The 7,914-nt window shown below is 45.0% G+C and overlaps 1 pseudogene; it reads left to right on the forward strand.

Moving 5' to 3' along the window:
* Positions 1-6,325: 6,325 nt before the first annotated feature.
* Positions 6,326-7,141, forward strand: LOC115324378 (annotated as a pseudogene).
* The last annotated feature ends 773 nt before the right edge of the window (positions 7,142-7,914 follow it).

The following is a 7,914-nucleotide window of genomic DNA, read 5'->3' on the forward strand; positions in this document are numbered from 1 at the left end:
GTGGTCGCGCATGCGCACTTCAAACCGGAGGACCCATCGCACCGTATCCGACCTCCAAAAACGGTTCCCTAAGACCCCCTACTGTCTAGGGCGTGTTTGTTCCTCATGTTTCGTCCCTGTCACGCTGGTCATACGTAAACTGCATGCAAGACAGGTTAAAAACACACATACGAATGAAGCAAGCATGCTTGAGGCATGACCGCATATAGTTCTGTCGTGCATGTCTGCAGCGACACCGTGTGTTCTGTGTGACGTATACGCGGGCAGTGGGAGAGCGGCTTCACGTCTAGGGAACACCCTATCGCGCTAGCGAGGCTGATGAGATGTCCCTGTAAGTGCGTTTAACTAAAATGAAGGTTTGTTCGGTATTCTGCGAGTTCAAACGTACGTAGTATTTATGGGAAATTTTCATTATTAACATTAAGTATTTCCAAATCCATGCTTGAATCATGCGCAAAAAAAAAACACGAAATCTATACAAATTACGAGTGCTTAAAGAAAAATGAAAGCCCTTTACAACTCCCGGTAACGCAGGATTAGAGCGCAGCTCTTGGGGAGGAGGATGGAAGGGTAATGAGGGATAGGCTACTCCCCGAGGTCACGTGACCTCAGGGGTGTCACGTGACCTCATGGAGGGGTCACATGACCTCAGGGGGGGTCACGTGATCTCGGGGGGGGGGGGGGGTTACGTTAGGGTAATTCTTATAACCCTCGTGAGGGTAACCCTCATGACTCTCGTGAGAGTAACCCTTGTGACCCACTTGAAGGTAACCCTTTCGTGGGTAACTAACCCTCGCAACCCTCGTGAGGGTAACGCTCGTCACCCTCGTGAGGGTAACCCTTGTGATCCTCGCAAGGGTAACCCTCATAACCCTCGTGAGAGTAACCTTCGTAAACCTCACGAGGGTAACCCTCGTGACGTCGTTATGGGAAACTTCCCCTTAATGCAGCGCGCGGTTACATCGACGGCGACGCCGCTCAAGGCGGAAACGGGCGCCTAAGAGCTGCGCTCTAAAAGATGGAATCCCTAACCACGTGTTAAAATCGTGTGCTACCGCGATTACGTCCTTCCTAGTTATATTGTTTAACAAATCGCTTTTCTCGAGCAAGCTGCCGTCGGATTGGAAGACTGCTAATATTGCACCCGTCCATAAGGCAGGTCTTAAACGCGAGGTATCTAATTACAGGCCAATATCGCTGACTAGTGTGTGTTCCAAACTGCTAGAACACATCATATACTCAAATATTGTATCTCATCTAGAGTTAAATAATTATTTTACCCCGCAGCAGCATGGTTTTCGCTCGGGTCTGTCGTGCTCTACGCAGTTGATTGAATTTGTCCATGATATTTCTCTCTCATTCGATAAAAATATACAAACTGACTGCTTGCTTTTAGACTTCCAAAAAACTTTTGACAAAGTGCCCCACTCCCTTCTTATGCACAAATTGTCATCCTTGGGGTTACCTGGTTATCTTTTCAAGTGGCTGAAAGATTACTTAACTGATCGTACTCAGTGTGTAGTTGTCAATGGTGTTAAATCCCCGTACGCAGCGGTTACGTCAGGAGTTCCCCAGGGGAGCGTACTTGGACCTCTTCTCTTTTTAATTTATATTAATGACGTTCCTCAAAACTTAACATCTAGTATTCGTTTATACGCGGATGATTGCGTTATCTACCGGCAAGTTTGCAACGACGATCATTCCTACTTACTCCAGACTGACCTTGAAACAGTGGCGGCGTGGTGTAACAGGTGGGGAATGTGCCTAAACATTAATAAATGCAATTATATTCGGTTTACCAAAAAACGCAACCCTTTTCTATCAAGGTACAATCTAAACGGCACTGACCTTAAAGAGGTTACGGAGGTAAAGTATTTAGGGGTCTATTTTAGCAGCACTCTTTCCTGGGCCAAACACGTGGACACAGTAACACTGAAGGCGAACCGTGTCCTAAACTTTATAAAAAGGAATTTTAAAATGGCTCCTGAAGATATAAAAGCTTTGCTATACACTACTAACGTTAGGCCTATCTTAGAGTACGCGTGTTCAGTGTGGGACCCTCATTTTCTCAACTTGTCCTCAAAAATTGAACGCGTACAAAATAGAGCTTCGCGCTTTGTTACAAATACCTACGCCTTTCGGTCAAGCGTCACCAAACTTAAAGAGCAACTTAACTGGCACTTGCTGGCTTCACGACGAAAGTGCTTGCGATTAAAACTTTTTAGAAGTATTTTCCTACAGAACACACGCATTAACAAGGATAAGTATCTTCATAGTCCTGATTACATTTCCTCAAGGGTAGATCATTCGCTTAAAATAAAAGAAATTAGATGTTAGAACAGAACTGTTTAAACATTCCTTTTTTCCAAAGAGCATTCATGAGTGGAATGCCCTTCCTGAACTTGTGGTGACAGAAACCTCAGATGCCAGCTTTTCTTCTCTCCTATTGGACCTATAAAACTCCCTCAGTGTTCAATATCCTGTATTGTGTTTATTAGTTATACTTGTATCGTGTTTTCTGTTAATTGATTTGTAATGTGCTTGCTGATTGTATTCCTTTTTTCTTGCAACAGATCTTTGATGTTTTTTGCATTTTTTTGTGTATTGGTGCTTTCAAGCACTATGTTTTACTTGCGTTTAACAAGTGTGATGCAACCATCTTTTATGTATTTTAACCCCCCTACTCTAATGCCCTCTGGGCGATGTAGGTACTGTATAAATAAATAAAAAATAAATAAAAGTAAAACATTTCTTTAAAAAAAATAGTTGGAGGTAATTTTTGCAGTATTTTTGTCCCGTAAATTTGAATATCACGTTCGTTTTCCCCGAAGATTAACTAAATGCGAGAAACCACGAACAACCTACGACCAGTCTTGATGTCGTTCTAGGATCTTTGCGCCACCAAGCGCGTGTCGCTCGTGTGAGCAGCGCGTGCAATTGCGAGCTTGGCAGGTATATTCGACCCCACTATAAAAAAAAACACCAGTCACGACGTCCCTTTCTGACCTTTGTTTTCCAAAATATAGCAAGAGCGCGCGTGCATAGCTCTGATAGGCGCTGTAGATGCGCGAGAGCGGAGATTCCGAAAACTCCTAATATGACTTCACGTCCTGAGAAGGATCAAGGAGCTTCAGAGATATTTTAAAAATGAATTTCTGCAGCCTCCGTGCACCAAATTGAAAACTAATCTGGATTTTCGTGATTGTAAAGGCCAAATGAAGATGATTTATGTATATTTCCTAAAATACGGAACCGCTTCAGTTTCCCTTTAAGATTGAGCCAATAGATGGATCCAGTGTTCTCTCTATCTCGTCGTAGGTTGCCTTAAGTAAAGGCCCGTTCACACTCTTGCATCCGATTACGACCGAGAGAGACCTCACCGGTTTTTAAGCCTTTTGCGACTTCTTAGGACCGGATGCGCGACAACGGAGCTGGTCCTAAGAGATCGCAAGAGGCTTAAAAACCGGTCTGGTCTTTCGGTCGTATACTTGGTTGCAAGAGTGTGAACGGGTCTTAAAGGGATACTACAGCGAAATTTCGGCGCTCATTTTTTTGGTCTATAGACCTTTTCCGCAAGGGCGCCGCCATCTTGAATTGTCGTCACTTCCAGTATGGGCGAAAACATTGTTTTGCCGTCGCCACGCCAACAGAAGCCATTTAAGATATAAGCGTAACCGTCATACATTCTCGTTTTGCCTCCCTTCTGTTTTTTTACTGGTTACAGGTTGAAACATTTTATTATTTTTTCGTCGCCCATACCGGATACGCCTATTAGGTGACTGGGGACGAGATTACACGGAAAAGGTCTACATGTGTTCAAAAGAGCAGTATCACATCGAACATACCAATATCTTGTTAAAAAGTGAAAGCTGCTTACAACTCCCTGTAACGCCGAATTAGAGCGCAGCTCTTGAGGAGGAGGAGGGAAGGGCACTGGGGGGGGGGGTTAAACTAACCAGGGGGGGGTCGCGTGACCTTGGGGGTCACGTGACCCCCAATGACGATGATGTCATCACTGAGGTCACTGATGACGTCATCATTGCCGATGACGATGCGGGTACCGATGACGTCATTAGTGACGTCACTGATGACTTCACCAGTGATGATGACGATGACGATGCGAATGTCGGTGACGTCATCAGTGACGTCGCTGATGACGTCATCAGTGATGATGACGATGACGATGCGGATGTCGGTAACGCCATCAGTGATGATGACGATGCGGATGCCGGTGACGTCATCAGTGATGATGACGATGACGATGCGGATGCCGGTGACGTCATCAGTGACGATGACGATGACGATGTGGATGCCGGTGACGACATCAGTGACGTCACTGATGACGTCATCAGTGATGATGACGATGACAATGCGGATGTCGGTAACGTCATCAGTGATGATGACGATGACGATGCGGATGCCGGTGACGTCATCAGTGATGATGATGACGATGTGGATGCCGGTGACGTCATCAGTGATGATGACGATGACGATGTGAATGCCGGTGACGTCATCAGTGATGATGACGTCATCAGTGATGATGACGATGACGATGTGGATGCCGGTGACGTCATCAGTGACGATGACGTCATTGGGGGTCACGCGACATTGGCGGGGGTCACGTGACCTCAGGGAGTCACGTGGCTTCGGGGGGTCACGTGACCTCGGGGGGGTCACGTGCCCCCCACGAGGTCACGTGACCCTGGTGGGGGGCTCGCGCGGTGCATTATGGGACATTTCCCATGATGCACCGCGCGGTTACGCCGACGCCGACGGCGACGCCGACGCCGCTCAAGCCGGAAACGGGCCCCTAAGAGCTGCGCTCTAAAAAGTCTCGAAAAGGAATCTTAAAACGAATTAAACGATTAGCAAAGAGCACCTGGTGGATTTCGCTAACGCCTCGTTTGTAATGCTCGTCTAGGAACCTTGACAGCTAGTGACGGAGGTTGTCTCGTCTCCGGCCACGACGAGAGAAGGGGGGAAGGAGGAACTCCCCTCTTCCCGAGAATACCTTTTGTGTGTCGCAGAAGTCGCTATTGTCCCCCTAGAAGATTATAGAAGATTAACCCGTCACTCAAAATTCGTACAAAAGCAGCCGCTTCGGTGGCTGGAACGACTAGGCCATCCTCTCGATGTCGGCCTCGCCGTACCTTTGCTCGTCTTGAGACGACCTACGTCACGATTGCGTTGGATGTCACGTGCTCTAAGCTAGGCCTTCTCCGAGCGCTTGCCAGAGTGGGCCGTTTATAACGAAAAATGCAGCCACCAGGATCAAAATACAAACGTGCGATTGTCATTTACGGATATTGTGGATCATATTCAACCTATTTTTGAACACGACGGGAATATTTCAAATTTCGTTGAAGTATCCCTTTAAGCACAAGGCTGTGCAACGCACTCGCTTGCAACCACTTAAGATGGAATCACACCACATTCAATTCCCTCCTCGGGCTCGATATTTATTTTGCCATGTTGGGAGCTTTCCACAAATCTCGCAATGTTCCAGGCGAAGGTTAAACATTGCGCGAACGACTGACACTTTTTTACAACGTGTGTTCGCTGGAGATAACACCATACAATAGAAACGAGAAGTGGAAAATATATGTCTTTGTATGGCCTTACCCTCTTGTTTGACCATTTTGTCATTTATCTTGCGCTTTTTCTTCAATTTTTCTTTTTTAAGGGGAGCGGGGAGGAGCGTGAGTGGTTATCTGTGCCTGCTAGAGTTGGTGCCGGAGAAACAATTCAAGGTGAAAAAATTGGCAAGCGCATAGATACAATCAGCAAAGCAAATTTGTGGCTTGCATTCGGCACCATATAGAGCTCGTTGAAAATATTTTTTTTTCAGCCTGCTATATAAGCAATAAACAAGTCGATGCTAAAGTAGCAGTCAAACAAACGTGTGTCGCGGTCAAGACAATGAAACTGACGAACACGATCATGAAGGATGCTGGAAAGGGGGGGGGGGGGGGGATGCTGCACTAAGAATTCCTTGGGCTTAAACAATGAAACTTTAATGCGGAATTTTCTTTAGCTGGAATGTGTAAGAAGGTATTACTGAACTTAAAACAAAGCAGTGCTCTTTTTATAAAAAAAAAAAAAAGTCCTATACTTCAGAAATTTTCAAATATTTTAATTCATTACTTTCAACTGACATATGACACTACAAGGACTAGAACTGCCCTGACGTTTGCCTCAGTGGGTGCTGCAGCACCGCAAAGAGTGGAATGACTGACCCGCTGCTGCGTGTTGTACACGTTGGTAACAAAACCTATTACTGCACTGTCAAAGACAATTCTCTTACACTGTTAGTGCTTCCGAGCCCATGGTCCCTGATTGTTACAAGTGCTGGGGTCTGCTTTTGTTACTTTTGCAACTTAGTGGGGATGTGAAGTTAACCCTAGGACCGACTGCTGATATGTTGAGACAAATTCTTGTTAACCAACAGTCATAGAGCGTCACTCTTAACAATAATCAGTCTAAACAAGTGCTACTCGAGAACTCTCTAGGAGAAGTCCAAACACTGCTTTCCCTTATAGAGACTAACTTTGAAAGTTTAAACAAGAACAAAGAAAGGATTAACGAGAACGAAACTCAGATACGCAATCTACTAAACCACGTCGTTAAGCTCGATGGGAAAATAGATTACTTGGAGAATGCTAGCCGTAGAGACAACATCGTAATACATGGTTTGCATGAGGATGAGTGAGAAGACCCGAGGAAATTGGGGAGCAAAGAATAGCGGAAGGTATTCTTAGTGCAAAACTACAGGTGGAGGTAAAAACTATCGAAAGCATTCATATATCTGTAGGATGCTTGGCAATCGGCCTAGACCAGTGATACTACGCGTCAACGACCTTAACGAGAAAATGTGAGTTGTGAAAAACTACTTCAAATTGAAAGGCTCGATGATATCAATTTCCTAAGATTTTTCATATAATGTGCGCGCGATTCCCAAACCCTCTGGCAAAGCGCCGCTGTTAATAAAGCGAATAGAGATAAGGTTACGCTTGGTTTTGATAAACTGAAGATTAACAATGACATGTACAGTTGGAACCCCGTGAAATGTGAACGCGTGAAATTGGTCAGAAGCAAGATAGGTAATAGCCCCTGCGGACCGGTTCCGCAGGAGCAAGATTGACCACTTACGAAGGAAAAACGATTGTGTCGCTCAGTGCGCGAAGCCTTGTGAACAAGGTTGATAGACTGGAAGATTGTTTGCTCATGTATAACCCCCACATCGTAGTACTAACGGAGACATGACTCCATCCAGGGGTTCATGATTCAGAAATAGTCTCCCCAGGATACCTATTAATTCGTCAAGATCGAGAGGCAAGGGGCGGGGGTGTGGCAAGAGTAACAAAACATGGAATTTTTTTTTTGTAAAACTTGCTAGAATACCGATTCACGAGAGCATTTGGTGCAAGTTGAATATGTATGAAACCAGCATTTCGGGTGCCGGAATTTATAGGCAGCCTAAGGCTCCTTTTCAATATTTAACTGATTTACATGAGTACCTTAATGCACATGTTAACAATGGAACTAAACTGATATTGACAGGTGATTTTAACTCGCCCGGCATCAACTGGATTACGCTAACAAATAATGAGATAGATGAAGAAAGCTCGGAACAGCTATTGCAAGCCGCACTCAACTTTTGTCTTGACCAATTAGTGCTGGAAGCAACCCTCATATCCAGGACAACGAGTTCTACTCTAGATCTGCGGTTTTTGAGCAATAGCCTAAAAGCGTTCATGGTTACGGTCGAAGATGGCATTTACGACCACAAATTACTAGTCTGTACTAATCCATTGTGCAATAATAAACCCCAGAAGTGTGTTACTGTCACGATAAAAAATTATGCTATGGCCAATGATGTATGTATCTTTAATTATCTAGAAACCCAATTCGACC

The sequence above is a fragment of the Ixodes scapularis genome, unplaced genomic scaffold (genome assembly GCF_016920785.2).
Source record: "Ixodes scapularis isolate PalLabHiFi unplaced genomic scaffold, ASM1692078v2 PGA_scaffold11__112_contigs__length_91849675, whole genome shotgun sequence".
In the NCBI taxonomy this organism is placed as follows: domain Eukaryota; kingdom Metazoa; phylum Arthropoda; class Arachnida; order Ixodida; family Ixodidae; genus Ixodes; species Ixodes scapularis.